The following is a 14,848-nucleotide window of genomic DNA, read 5'->3' on the forward strand; positions in this document are numbered from 1 at the left end:
CAGCCCTCTGGTTGCAGTCACACAGCTCCTCTCCACACTCAGAGTCCATCAGCATGCACGGATGTGGGGTAGATGGGGCCAGCACCGGTGTGTTTATGCCTGGGTCTGATGAACTGGAGATCTATGCCCTCCATATTTGCCTTCATCCCTCAAAATGACTCTGCCCCCAGTTAGCTTCCAAAGAGATTCCTATTTAGAGCATTTATGGACCAAGCAAGACAAGAGCTACAGTTCAGCCCAGCTCTAAGCTACTCAACACACGGCATCAGTGTTAGCAGTGGACAGCATTTTAAGAAGTAAGTCACATGATACTAGCCAGCTGAGGGACCTGGAACTCACCTTCCTTTCTCATGCCACACAATAGCCATCATTTTGAATGAATGAAGTAGAAGTAGTTCTTTATCTGATGCCCATGGAAAACATGGTCACTTCATCAGACCACGTATTTCCCATTCCAGCACAGTAGGAACAATGGTATAACCCATCAGGCCCAAATGGCCCAGAGCAGAACAGATCTGAATACATGAAAATGGGATTTCTGCAGGACCCAGCATGCAAACACACATGGGACACTGGACATGGCAGAGCTGATGAGGCCAGTGGCCCTAGTGAACAAGGAGCTGGGGTTACAGGCTGCAAAGGGGCATGGCAGGGGCCTGCCAACCGTCATAAGATCTAGGGATAGCCTCTTCACTCCAGGCCCAGGTTCCCTCTGCCACAGCAGACATTCCTCCATCAGCTTAGAGTCAACAAACTAATTTTCAATTTTGTGTTTTGGGAGCAGGAAGGTCCACTGTCTTGTCTTTCACTAGAATGTCTCCTCTGCACTTTTGGTTCCCTCAGATTTGGATTCTCCCCACACTGGGACACAGTCTCGTGTGCTCCTACCTGCAATGACAGCAACGTTCTGGGTCTGTGCTGTCCAACGTGAGAGGTGACCAGCACATGCGACTACTGAGCATGTGACATGTGGCTAGTGCAACCAAAGAATGAAGTCTTCATTTCATTTAGTTTTAGTTAATTTAAATCGCCACATGTGGCTACACCTAACATACTCAATAGCCCAGGTCTGGAGTGCAGAGTATTCATGTGGAGAAGAGGTCAGTACATTTTTTTCCTGTAAAGGGCCAAGCAATAAATATATTAGGCTTTGTAGACACCGTGATCTGTAAATTCTACTGCTCTGGTGTGAAGGCACCCACAGATGTTACCTACACAAATGGGTGTGGCTGCTTCCCAGTAAAACTTTACTAACAAATGTAGGCAGTGGGCCAGGTTTAGTTATCAGGCTATAGCTTGCCAATCCTAAAGTTGGGAGTTCAAACCCCAGAACTACTGCCCATGAGCTAAACGATCTTGGGCACTTTACCTTACAGAACCCTACATTCTTCATCTACAAAAGTACTCACTTCTCAGGGTGGTTATATGAATTAACTGCGAAGCCTAACACACAGTGGCATTCAAAAAGTACTTGCTGGGCCAATGAAAATGGGAAAGAACTGGGTGCTTGGACTTGCACTATCCTATTTATTCCTCCTCCTCTGTTAAGTAGGCACTATTATTCCCAGTCCACAGATGAGAAAATCACAGCTCAGAGAAGTGAAGTGGCTGAACCAAAGTCAAAAGCCATCAAGTGGCAGCACTAGAACCTGGGGATTCTTTTTACTGGTTCTGTGCCCTACTCTCTCTTCTCTCAGGCTTTTCTAACTGACATCAGCCCTACCCAACATTCTGTCCAACTGTCTGGGCTCATCTGTACTGCCTCGTACTATAAGAGGCTCCATTTATAAAGGAAATCATTAAGAAACACAAAATCAACCTTTTTATCTTTTTTTTTAAGCAATCTAAGACGTTGAACTCTACTAGTTCCTGTTACAGACACTGTTCTGGAGCCCACGTCACCAGCAGTAACTCACTGGAACACCTCTCACAAGGCGGCTCCCCTCTATCGTGCAGGGACCCAGTGAGGTGCAGCATGCTAGACCATCACATGAAGTTCCGGCTGTGGCCCTTCCCCACATCACCTCCAAAACTATAAAATGCTTCCTCCACCTTGGAGATGGGAGGTCAGAGAGATGCTCCCTGCAGTTCTTTCCAGAGGTGCAGGGGCCTTCACATGGGCTGATGCAGCTCAAACATGAACTGAATGATGGCTTGTTTCTTCCCGCATTTGGCATGAAGACCCAGATCCCTCCCAAGTCTTCTCCTTATCTCCTCCTGCCTATCTCCTCCTCCATGTCTGCCAGGATCAGCCCTGAGCAGAGGAGAGGGCAACCTGGGATTGCTGTCTTCTCCTCCAGGGCCATAAGCCACCAGTGGCTGTGACCACCATGCTGGCTCCAGTAGCAACCAGGGGGTAGGACAAAAATTGAGCCAAAGCTAAATCAGAGACGAGCAGTCAGCCACTCAGGGAACAAGTGCCTGGGTTCCAGCTCCCGCCTGTGCCTACACTCGGGGCTAGAAATCAGCCCTGTCTCCAACAGCGCCCAAAGCCTGGCCAGGCCAATGGCTGCCTCCCATAAGGGACTCCACCCTCGTTCCCCCAGGTTCCACTGATCCACCCAGAAACGGGCAGGATCAGCCATGCTCAGTCGTCGTCTTACAAGCGCAGGGGAAGGGGTTGGCCAGGCAGGAAGCTGGCAGACCCAGTAGTTCGGTGAGCAGAGGAGCATGCCACCACGTCATGTCTCAGAACAACGACTTCCTGAAGTCATGTGTAACATCTAAGGACTTACCTGAACTTCACACATGCTTTTAAAAATCATTTTTTGGCCAGGTGCAGTGGCTCACACCTGTAATCCCAGCACTTTGGGAGGCCCAGGCGGGTGGAGTACCTGAGGTCGGGAGTTCAAGACCAGTCTGGCCAACATGGTGAAACCCCGTCTCTACTAAAAATACAAAAATTAGCTGGGCGTAGTGGCACACGCCTGTAGTCCCAGCTACTTGGGAGGCTGAGGCAAGAGAATCACTTGAACCCAGGAGGTGGAGGTTACAGTGAGCCGAGATCACGCCACTGCACTCCAGCCTGGGTGACAGAGCGAAACTCCGTCTCAAGAAAAAAAAAAAAAAATCTTTTTTTTCCCCAAAGCAAGTTAGAACTCATTTTCCTGTGGTCTATCACATACTCTCCTGAGCCTAAGTGTCTGATCCCCTCTCTGCTCCAACTTCTGGCCATACAGCTCTTTCACTCCAGTTTGCTGCTCAACTTTTGGCCTATGTGGACGCAGCCAGGCCAGATCCTCTTTTACTTTCTTTTCTAACAGGTGAAGGCATGTGCTAACCTCCCCAGGAATGAGTTGAATAGAGAGGTTTACTGTTAAAATCAAAACCATCTGCGGCTAACTTACTCACTTTCTTCTTCCCTCAGGAGTAAATGCAGATGAGCAAAACCCTACCAGCCCTGGAAAAGACACCCCACAAAGCCAAGATGGGCTGCTAACTGCAGTTTTGCCTCTGCCTCTGCACAGGTTCAGTATTTTTCTTAATTCTCCTCTTCTGGGCCCAGGTCACATGCCACACAGTCAACGGGGCCTGGAATCTGGGCTGGCATCTGAGGGCAGCGGAGGCCTCAGGCGCACTGGCCTCCAGGAGTCAGGTGACTCAGGCCCGCCATTCTCGAGTGTCTGTGTCAGCAGCTTCCCCCTGCCTTTGAGAACACCGGTGAGAACAGGCTATGACAGAGCCCAAGAGGCACGGAAGCTCCTTCTTCCATCGCACCAACATGGTTAGGGGCCTGTTTTTCCCTTTAAAGAAAAAATAGTCTTACACTGAATCGGACTGTTTCAACTCACACGCCAGAACTTTGACTTCTTTAGTTCCAGTGCAGCACAGGCAAGAGGTTCTAGAAGCTCTTGGGAATCCCAAGTGCCCCCGCTAAATGCGAGAGTTTTGCCTAAAAATAAACAAAGACCACATCACTCTGGCCAAGGCGGCACTTGATGAAAATTCTCAGAGGCTAGTCCCATGCTTCTCCAGGAAGGTCACTCCAAGGTCAAAAAGCTGGGCCCCTGGGCAGTGGCGCCCCGAAGGTGGGCCTTCTCCCAGCACTTCGTCCTTCCCTTTACTGCCATTCTGACCTAGATCAGCTCCGCTCCCCTCTGAAATCTACACTCTTCTCACCCAGGCTCCAGGTCTCCCAGATTCCCTGACGCAGTCTCATGCCGCTCTCCTGGTCTGGAATATCTCCTCCTCCCCATTCTTCATCTGTCTAAACTCCTACTCATTCCTCAAGGCTCAGGTCAGCTGTCACCCCCTCCAGGAAGCCTTCCCTGCCCTCCTCTCTTCAGCTCAGTTAGAGAGACCTTCTATGACTTCCAGAGGACAGTGTGACTCACCAGTACCTTGCGTAAACATATCTTCATTCATTTATTACACTGTGTCTGGCACATAGTAGAACCTCAATAAACACCTGCAGTCTGACTGTCCATAACATGAGCTATGAACTCCCTAAAATCAGGGATTCGGTAGATGCATCTCTGAATTCCTTGGGGCCTGACGACGTGCCTGACACACAGAGTAGATGTTACTCCATACTGATTGAATTGCACTGAGCCTGGGGGCCACCGCCATGGCAGGTATGTTCTGTGCTTATCACAGGAACAGTGACACACCCAAGGAGGACACAGTGGGCGAGGATGACACACTCCACCTGGCAGATGAGTTCTGTCACATCCATGAGACCAGAGGCAGCCGAGACACCTCGGAGACCTCCCTTATGCAGCCCTCGCTCACAAAGCTTCAGGATCTCATCGTCCTAGCAGAAGGTCTGCTTCAAGGCCACCCATGCCCAGCCACCTTGGTGGTTCCTCTGAGAGGATGCTCTAGGACCAGCCCCAGAGGGGAGGGGCTGCCACAGTCTGGAGTCAGGGCCCCCTCCCAGAACAGCATGAGTCTTCACACCCCACACAAAAGGGTCTCCCTCAAAGCTACCCAAAGTGCAGCAGGAAATCTCATGAGTCAAGACTGTCCATCCTGTTCACCCCACAGGATGCCAGCCAGCCCTAGACTCATGAAGAGTGATGCTCACCAGACCCAGGGAATAGACGCATCAGGAGTCAGAGGCCTGCACCAACAGAAGCCCAGGTGGCGCAGCCTGGACCCTTCCCTCTGTCCTCCAAGCCAAGGGCTCCTTTCAAAGCTTCAGCAAGCTTAGATGAGCTCTTGCTCCTGCAGACACTGAGGTCAGGTTCAGGTGGCAAAGGGATCTAGAAGCAGCCAAAATCACACCGCAGGCTGAGCGGGGGGCAGACGCCCCAGCTGCAACCACATAACCCGCACCCAGAAGACGCTGACTCCAGGTGTCCAAGGCAGCTCCCCCAACATGAGAGGAATAGCAAAAAACAAAGGTGCCCACTGCAAAGCATCTAAACAGAATCCAAAAGGTGGTAAGTGGGCCCCTCACTCTCAGTCTAGGTAGGGGTGCAGCCATTAATTCCTTGGTTTCCAAAGAATTCATTTACAGAAGTGTGGGTCGCAGCAGAGCCAAGATGGTGAGGCCACATCACGACCCATACATGCATTTAACTTTCTATGCTTAGGACCAAAACTAAATCACTTTTGGTAAACAAAGATTTAGTTTCCTAAAGAGAAAACTTAAAAGATTTCACCAGTCTCAACTCTTGGTAACAGACACACTGCAAACTAAACTGTAATGCATACTTTCAACTTTTCCTCCCAAGAAAACCCTGCGCTACCTGAGAGAGGAGGATGCTGGAGGAGAAAAGGCTCTATCTGCCCCAACGTGACCCGTCCAGCCAAGCCCAACTCCAGCTGAAGTCCCCTCTGCTCTGTCCTGTATCTTGTCACCACTGACTGACCTCCTCAGGACAACCTGCCTGACTCCCGTCCTTCCGGCCCTCCTTCAGTCCTCACAACAGCACACGATTGCCACAGGCTGTGTGAGATATTCACTAATGTTTGGGGAGCTCTAAGTGTCCCCACGTGTGGTCTCATTCAGGGCCCTGAACCTATGGGTTGGGGTTGCTGTCAGCACTGCCATACTCCAGATGAGGGAATGGGGGCCAGAGACAGTCGCCTGCTCGAAGGCACAAGGCATGGCCAACAAAGGGCAGACCTGGGATTTGAACCCAGGCTTCTGATTCCAAAGCTGAATGCTACTTTTGCCCTCAATGATACAGAACTGGGTTTCACCTAGATTCTGTCCAAAGTTCCTCTGTGATGCCAAAGAGTCCCCATTCTTCCTGCAACCACAAGAAGCACCTGGTTGGCATGCAGCTGACCACGAGCTTTGCAGCAGAAACCCTGCTTGCCCAGTCACACTCATCTCCTACCTGGCATCGCTCTGCAAGGCACTACGCCTGTTGCAAGGGGCTTCTCAAACAAGCTCTAAACTGATCTTCCTAAAAATGTTGGGTGGCAGGACCAGCAAGGTGAGAAATCGGAGGCCCAGAGAGGGTTACAGGGCAAATTAGGTCCAGCAAGTAGGCAGTCTGTGCCCACTACCTTCCAGCCAGGAAATTCAATCGTGTGACCGCCAAAGGGATTCTGTGGGAGAACGGTTCCTACAGCCCGGTCCTCACGATCATGCCACAGAGGGGCTTCCCTGCATCCCGCTCTCCTTCTGGAGACTCAAAATCACAGACACCTCTTTGCCCCCGGGGCTCAGGAGCCAGGCTCCCTCTCCTCACCCAGATCATGGAGAGAGTCAGCTGCAGAGAACTTCTTTCCACCTCCAAACATGCAGAGAAGCTGCTCCCAGCCAGCGGACTGAAACTCCCTCCGCTCCCAGGCCCATGGCCAAGACCAATGCCAGAGCAAGGGGAATTCCAGGCAGGGCCGGAGGCCTCTCCCAGCTGGGCTTTGTCTGTCAGGGTGCTTCAGGCTTCAGCCAGAGGGCAGCCTGGGAGGGAGGGTGGCCTCCACGAGGTGGGGGCAGGCAGCAGCAACTGGAACCTGCATAAGCCACCTCTCCTGCACAAGGCACAGTCCAGCTGCCAGGACACACAATGGCCCCAGACAGGACCTGTACAAACCCAGCTATCCAGGAGCTCGAGGGCCCACCCACGCCCCCTCCTAGAAGTTGCAGCATGGCACCCGGACAGGAGCTGCCAGGGAACGCCCACTGGGCAATGCACATGTCTTACAGCAGGAACTCTCCTCCCCTGGTGAGCACTGGATGGAAAAGCAGCAGGGTGTGGTAGAAAGAATACAGGACTGAGGTCAGCTGGGCCAAGTTCAAATCCCAACCTCCCCTCTCAACCTGGGGTGAGTGATTTCTCCAGGCAGCATGTCTTCAGCAATGAAATTAGGCTAGTCCCTGAGCCATAGGTTGTGCCAAGGATTAAATGAACTAATGAAGTAAAGTGCCCGGCTCCACACCGGACATCCAGCAGATGTCCAATCAATGTCTGCTGAATGAACATGGACATTGCAGCCCTGAGGAAATACCAATTCTCTTCTCCCTTCACTCAGCCCAAACCCAACTCCCCACAGCGGGGGGAAGAGCCCTTATTCACTACTCACCACCACCACGACACAGCCAGGCAGACTGACACTTTTGGCATAGAGGCCAAAACCTTTTTCATCAAACTCACCTTCACAAGGTTTCAGCACCTTCCATTGGGGCTGGTGGGTGGGGACGGGGATGGATAGCATGTTTCACTTGGCTAATGAACTCTCTGAGCAATGATCAAGTTCACCTGCTGGTCTATGCTAAAGCAGGCTGTCCTGCAAGCAAGAATAAGGTTCCACATCATGAGAGCACAGCAGTAGGGCAGGGACTCAGGAGACAGAGGCTGCACCTTTGAGAACTGGCTACAGGACCCTGGGAGATTCACCTCACCTCTTAAGGATCAGACCTCTCTTCCAGAAGTTTACATCAGCAGGCCCAAGAAGCTCTCGCTCTCCAAGCACCCTGGCCATTCTAAACACAATTCTATGAAATGTAATCCTGAGTATGTTCACAGGAAGACAGGCTCTGAGCTGTCAGGGACAACCAAGTGCCTGATAGAGTGACATTCACTGCAAACCTGGGTGAAAAAGACTCACCACTCACTGAGAGTTGCCAGGATATGCCCTGGAACCTAACTGCATCTTTCCTCCCCTGAGCCCCAGGGGCACAAACCCCCAAAAGGAACAAGACCACTAGGACTGTGGGGAGGAAGGGCCTGCATGAGAACTACCCTGACACCACAACCTGAGTAAAATCTGCCCCCTTCAATCTGGGAAGAAGGTGGTTCAGAGGGACTGTGCTGAATCTTGGCCCAGCAGAAACAGAAATGACCTCGAGGATGCCCACAGCAGACACTTCACCTAGGGATGGTGCCTTTCAGATGCCACTTCACCAAGACATAGCAGCAGTAGCAGCAGAATATGCCAATAGGTTTGCTCCACTCCTGAATATGAAAGCCCCCAATCTCCTGCTAAGGAATAGGGAAACTAAGGAACAGACCCCTAGGTATATTACAGCCCTCACTCCTCAGTCTTGGATGCACAAGAGAATCGACTCAGGAACTTTAAAGATACCAGTGCGGGGTTGTTGCCCTCCCTCCCCAAGATTGTGATGTAATTGGGCCTGAATGCAGCCTGGGCATCTAGATTTTTTTTTTTTCCAACCTTCCCGGGTGACTTTAATGTGCAGCCAAGGTTCAGAACCACTACGCTAGCTTCTAGAAGTTCCAGCACTCTCCTACAAACTCTTCAGGGGCAGAAAGGACAGCATGCCCAGCCAGGCAGGCCTTGCTAGAGATGGGTCTCCTTATTCTTCCTTCAAAACACACGCACACTCACACACCCTCGCCCCCAGAACCAACCTGCAAAGAGCCATCTGTCTGAGACAGAATGCAGGGCCGCTGCCCAGCCCTGGCTGGGGCGTACCGAGTTCAGCCACACTGGAGGATATACAATTGTGTTCAGTGACTTGATTACTTTAGGCACATAAACAAAATATGATATTGTACAGACCTGGAGTGGCAAACACCACATCATAATTTACTCTGAGACATCTGAATTACAAACGCAAAAAGAAAAAAAGTTGGAAACGCTTTTAAGAATCTCTTTGAATGGAAAACGGAATCTGAATAAATGGCAGTGCTTCCAGTGGGCTGCCAGGTTTACTTCCTGTTTCCCCCAGAAGGTCACCGGAAATGTTTTCTTGTGAATCTGCCTTTTCTGAGATTGAAGGAAAACATCTCAGCCTCCCAAACTATGGCACTACCTTTGCTCCTATAGTACACACAGATTGCAATCACTCCAAAAAAAAAAAAAAAAAAACACACACACAGCCATAGGAAAGGAGAGTGGAGGGGAAAAGGCAGTTAAAAGTTCTAGGTTTCCCTGTGGTGTTAACAAGACTAAATAAAATTTCTGCTTTGAAATAAAACAGAACCCAGTGCCTCTATCGTATGAATACACAGCACAGCGTATAGAAAGCAAGCAGGCTCTGAAGGGATAGAGCTCCTTCCTGGCTTTCTGCCTTCTGGCTATGTGGCCTTGGGCCAGTTACTTGGCCTCTCTGAGCCTCGGCTATAACTGCAGGTTTGCTTTGAGAATTAGAAAGTGTATACAAAGCCCAGGGCCCTGGGTGGGCCTTCAACAACCAGTGGGTGCTGCTATTATTCTTTGAACAATCTGCACCCATTTCAGCTAAATCCTTGGGAATCACATTATACCAGCGCAGGGGAAGAATCTGTTTCTTTGTTTAATGAGAGAACAAAAAGAGTGAGTGGAGAAGTCAGGAGTTAGCCTGCCACCGCATTCTGGGGTCAAATGGGCTGTTTACCAACATGATTTGCTTTCACCCTCATGAGAGTGGCACCATGGAAAAAGTCCTTCCCGAGACTTACAGATGCCCAAGAGGCAATGTGGTTTCCATGATATTCCAGCATGGTCTGGCCAAGCTGTCCCCCATCCCCCATGCAAAAGCCAGCTTCCCCGTGCAGCCCCCACAGCAGGAGAGAGGGAGAACCATTAAAGAAGCGGGGGTGCCTGTCACACTTCTCTGTAACCCCTGACGTGATGTGAAATTCTACAAGGTAGACCCTTTGAAATGCAAAATCTTCCAGAGTCCTTCAAATGTGTTTTTATTTTCTCGGGTTCCTAAGGCTGCTTTCAGATCCACCCATCAGTATTTCCCCCTCTCAATCAACCCACGTTTAACAAAAAAAAAAAGAAAGAAAAGAAAAAACAAGAAAAACCCAAGGACGTCTCTATTTTTCAGAAAAGCTCAAGTATCTCCAATCACTGTGAGGAGAAAGAAAATAAAATCTTCAGCTCCAGCCTCCTTGCATCACTCCAAGACACCCAGAAGCCAAGTTTCCTCTGGAAGATTCCCTCCCATCCTAGCCAGCACAGCAGTCTGTTGCTCAGATCTCAGAGAACTTTCTGAGATAAGAATTCGAGTTCCCCCAACCCAAGTTCGGTAAGGTTAAGACAGGCACCACCAAAACCACAACCCGCAATACACCAAGCCCAAATCTTGCCCCAAAACCCGGTGCACAGGAGGTTTGGATTAAGCATCAAAGAAGTTACCTTAAAGTTGTTTGGCAAAGAAAAATACTTCACTGTAAGAAGAACCCTAGGGAACGGTAAATTGCTTTTGAAATGGACTTTTCAGTGGCGCAGTCATTAATCATGTTAATGTAAACTGCGCTACAACAAAAATTTTCTAAGCAAGTCTCAGGGCACATCAGCATATCTAAGCCTCTGGGTTTGTTTCCAAAGTTCACATCCCGGCAGGCAATGAAACTGCTGTTAATGGGGTCAGCTATTACAGTGCCGTCCCCAACCTTGGGCCATAATAAAGGTGACTCAGCCATCCAGAAAAAACTCTCAAAGTTACGCAGGAAACAAACAAATTAATCAGAGAAAGAGAGTCAATGATTTTTGGAAGGTGTATTCATTGGACAAGTTTAAACAGAAACTCTCCCTGGATGATCGGACTGACACTTCAGGAAGGAGATGAGGGACAACAATCAACACTCCTCCCAGCACCCAAGTCCCCTGGCCAGACCCTTTGTGGAGTGGAGGGGAGGGCAGCAGCCAGATGAGGCGAGGAGGAGAGTCCAGCAGAACTAAGCTTCACTGAGCCCCGCCAGCTCCAGCCATGTGCTTCGTGTTGGCAACAAACCGGTTCTTTCAAGAGAAGAAGAGTCTGACAAAAAGGACAGCTGCAGCAAAGCAGAAGCTAAGGGTAAAAACCTCTCCAAAGCCCTATAGGGATTCTCCCCTAAAGTTAAACAAACAAAACACCATTGGGGTTTGCAAGGACTAGTTAATCTATTAGTCTTCCCCTTGCTGGATCAATTAAAGAGAGTCCCTCCACATCTGGTTTCCATAGAAAACCGAAACTTGTATTATCAGCACATTACATAACAAATTATGCCTGCAGGTTTCTTTTATTACACATCAGAGAGGTGTGCGTGGTGGTGGTAATGATGGGGGTTGTGCCGATCTGAGTATTTGCTTATTTTAGTCTTTTTATTTAAGGGTAAGAACAGAAAGTTTTCCATACAATGCGCAATTTAACTGCAGAAAGTCACGCCACCCAAATAAAACATCAACTGAACAATCCGAAGGTGGGCCCAGAGCTCAGTCTTCAGGGCCCAAGGCAAGGAGTGAGAAGGCTGTGCTTTTTAAAAGAGCTCCGCAGCGTCCCCTGCTGCCAGCTCCTAATATTTAAACACGGCTCGCTCTGGCCTCCAGAAGGGGAGGAGAGCAGGCTGGCCCTTCCTGAGCTTCAATCAAGGGTCAGGCGCCTGCTCACTGGACCCGCTTAAAGGAACCCAAGCCCGCTAGGCTTCTATAGGGAGGATGGGGAAGCTAGTGGGGCAGTAAGGGAATCAACAAGGGGAAAGAGAAAGACTAAGACATGGAGACGGAAAGGGCCCAGGAAATAAGACCAGGACTTCCCATAAAATGTCAATTAAGCGTAACCACCACAATGACAAAAAGGTATCATGAAGCTCTTTCCAAAAGAACTTTATGAACTTCCAAAATGCTATGTGCAACATACCCCAAGTTGAAAAGAGAAGGGGGAAACTGATTGAAAACATTATGAACCAAGACAGTGGAATGCTCTACTTTGTCCTGAGAATAATGTAACATTCAAGTCCACTTCTGCAGCAATGAGGTTGCTAGTTTCTATTTAAAAACTTGTCTTTGATATCAAAATGACTGCACATGAATCTCACCTTCCCAAAAGAAAATAGGAAGTAGTTGGGCAACATCATTTGAATTAAAATAGCTTCGTTCTCTGAAGGAACGTTTGGAAGAAAAAAATACAGGCCTTCCCCACACCTCTCCTTAGCTTTCTAACCTGAAAAAGCGCCTGGAAGCTGGATCGGCACACTCCCAGGGTCGCATGATGGGTGACAGCCAAGTGCAGACACAGAGTCAAGGGCTACCAATCCTGATCCAAACCTTCTCCCACTGAATGGGACGATCAATTGGGACAAGTAGCTGTTTATGTAGTCCACAGCTAAAGGTGGGGTGGGGGACCCTGTAGACCTGCAATTCAGTATCAAAACTGTAACTGACACACGTTACTCTTAAATAGCTAAATTAAAATGAAACCAAAATCTGGCCTAATAAGGAACAGTCAGTTTCACCTGGTCGGCTAACTACATTCCTTCCCAATTCCTCAAACCAGGTGGCATCTTTTAAACGAGTCCAGGATCTGGAGCAAGGAGGAATCTCCCTGCCAGCCGGTGGGGACTGCTGGGAACACATATGCTAGCATGTCATTTGGAAGTCTGCTAATATGTTGTAAGCAGCACAAGACGCTTGCCTGGCTTCCCAGCCCAATAAACAATGCCATTCCAACTCCTGCAGCAGTCAATAGGAAACAGTCTCTTTTCTCCACCATCCAACAATTCAACAAACATTTGTTCCTGTTGAACCACCGTCAGCCTGGCTCCATCTGCACCCGCTCCAGCAAGGCGAGCGCAGCGGCACAAATGCCCACCCCAGGATCCCAGACCCGGAATGCAAGCCATTCCGGGGGCCACTTTCCTAACACCACCGAGTCCAGAGATTGTACCGTATGGAAGACTCGGAGTGTGGCCTATAGGAGGCAGAATCCCATTCATCAAACGCTGCAAAGAGCTTTTCTTTGTTCACCATCGTCCTAAGTACAGTACGTGTTAATGAGCCTGGGCGGTCAGATGGAAGGAGCTCGGCTTCAGGGGGCGTCCGAACGCGAGGGACCCGGGCAAACCTGTCCGTGCGGTTCGTCGCTGCTGCGGCGCCCCGGCCCGAACCACGAGCATTGTTCCCCAAGTCCGAAGACGGGGGTGGAAAGCTGGGGGCTGGGGGACACGGTGGGGGGCGGGGGAGCGAGAACACACTTGGGACAACACAAACCGCAAACCCTCCCCGGATTCTGGGTGTCCTCGATTCTTTCGTCTCTGCCCCACCAAGAGAAACCCTGAGCGCGTAACCTGCCTCCCACGGGCTTGCAAAATCCAAGACAGGCAAAAATGTGACTTGACCAGTGTGCCTGTGCCGGACGGCCCTTCTCGCCATGTGCAAAAGCCACGCCGACGCGGACGCCCCCACTCACAAGCCCCAGCCGTGGCCTCCCTGCGGGCTTCCCCCGCCCGGGACAGAATGCCCCCTTCACCACCATCCTGACCGCCCCGGACAGTCCAGCAGCAGCGGAGCCCGCCGCCTCGCGCCCGCATCCCGGGGGTGACGGGTGCAAACTTCCGCGAACAAAAGAGTTGTCTGCAAACGATGCGGGAACTTAGGGGCGAATGGGGACACCCGGCTCCCGAGACTCCCCGCCTCCTCCGCAGAGGCTAGTCAAGGCTCAAGTCGAGACGCGGAGACGACACCCCCGGACGCAGCAGTCCCCGCGCCCGCCCGCCCGCCCGTCCTGGCCTGGGGAGCGCAGACTTTTCCGCCGTAGCCAGGCTTGTTCGTCCCCATGCCTGTGCTCTGACAAGTCTCACGCCTGCATCAGGGGCGAGACCGAGCGCCCGGAGAAACCGCCCGACCCAATCCAAACGCGAAACAAGGCAGAAAAAAAGACAACCAGCAACACTAGTAAAAAAGAAAAAAAAAAAAAAAACAGGCAAGCCCATTGCACACGCGAGCCAGGCTCCCTCCAGCCGGCAGCCGGGACGCACACGGCCCGGACCTCGCTCGGGGCCAGCCCCCCGGCCACCGCCGCCGCCGCCCGGCCCCGGGTCGCTTACTGTGCGCGGTGGGGCGCTCCGGGCGCGGACCCCGCGCCGTCACCGCCAGCGCTCGCCAAGTCGTTCGGGCTGCCCGCCGCGCGTCCGCCGCGCGCACGCTCGCCTGCCGGCGCCGAGCGCTTTGTACGAGCGGCTCCCGGGGAGGAGGAAATCGACTTGTCACTTCCTGAAGTATTTGCAACTCGTCCCTTTAACCGGCACCGGCCAGGCCGCCCGCGCCCGCCGCCGCCGCGGAGCCGCCCGACAGCGGCTGCGTGAACTCGGCCCGGCGCTCAGCGGGCTGCGTCGCGGGCCCGGGCGGTAGGCGCGGCGGCGGCGTGCAGGAGGCAGGCGGCGTGCGGCGGCGGCGGCGGGCGAGTGTGCAGTGCGCGCAGCCGCCGATGGGCGGGGAGTGGGGGCTCGCGGCGCGCCGCGGGCGGGGNATCAGCGCCCCGAGTTAGGAAACTTGCGTTTTATTTTCCCAAAGTGTGACAACACTTCAAGGTCCCCCCCGCGCCGCGACCCCATCCGCCCGCTGTCCTGCACGCCACTGAAGTGACCGTTTCTTTTAAACCTCGGCACCTAACAACCCGGAAGCTGCACGCCTGAAGCCTATGTGGCCCAGCGTTTTCATCCCGGCTCGTGCGGGGGGCGGGGAGAGAAGCCCGTAGGGCCCCTGGCGCGGGGCCCGGGCAGCCGCGGTGGCGCGGAGC

The 14,848-nt window shown here is 51.8% G+C and overlaps 1 protein-coding gene across 2 annotated transcripts in view; it reads right to left on the reverse strand.

Annotated features, from left to right (window-relative positions):
* FAM53B (family with sequence similarity 53 member B) overlaps positions 1–14,505 on the reverse strand; it is a 125,003-nt gene extending 110,498 nt beyond the window's left edge. Inside the window, exon 1 of one of the 2 annotated variants that reach the window (XM_025395974.1) lies at positions 14,157–14,505. The gene's annotated coding sequence lies outside the window, so the exon portion shown is untranslated. Of the gene's footprint in view, positions 1–12,566; positions 13,098–14,156 lie in introns of those variants that run through there. The other variant, XM_025395975.1, reaches the window with a different exon arrangement.
* Positions 14,506–14,848: the final 343 nt, after the last annotated feature.

Source organism: Theropithecus gelada, chromosome 9 (genome assembly GCF_003255815.1).
Source record: "Theropithecus gelada isolate Dixy chromosome 9, Tgel_1.0, whole genome shotgun sequence".
Lineage (NCBI taxonomy): Eukaryota > Metazoa > Chordata > Mammalia > Primates > Cercopithecidae > Theropithecus > Theropithecus gelada.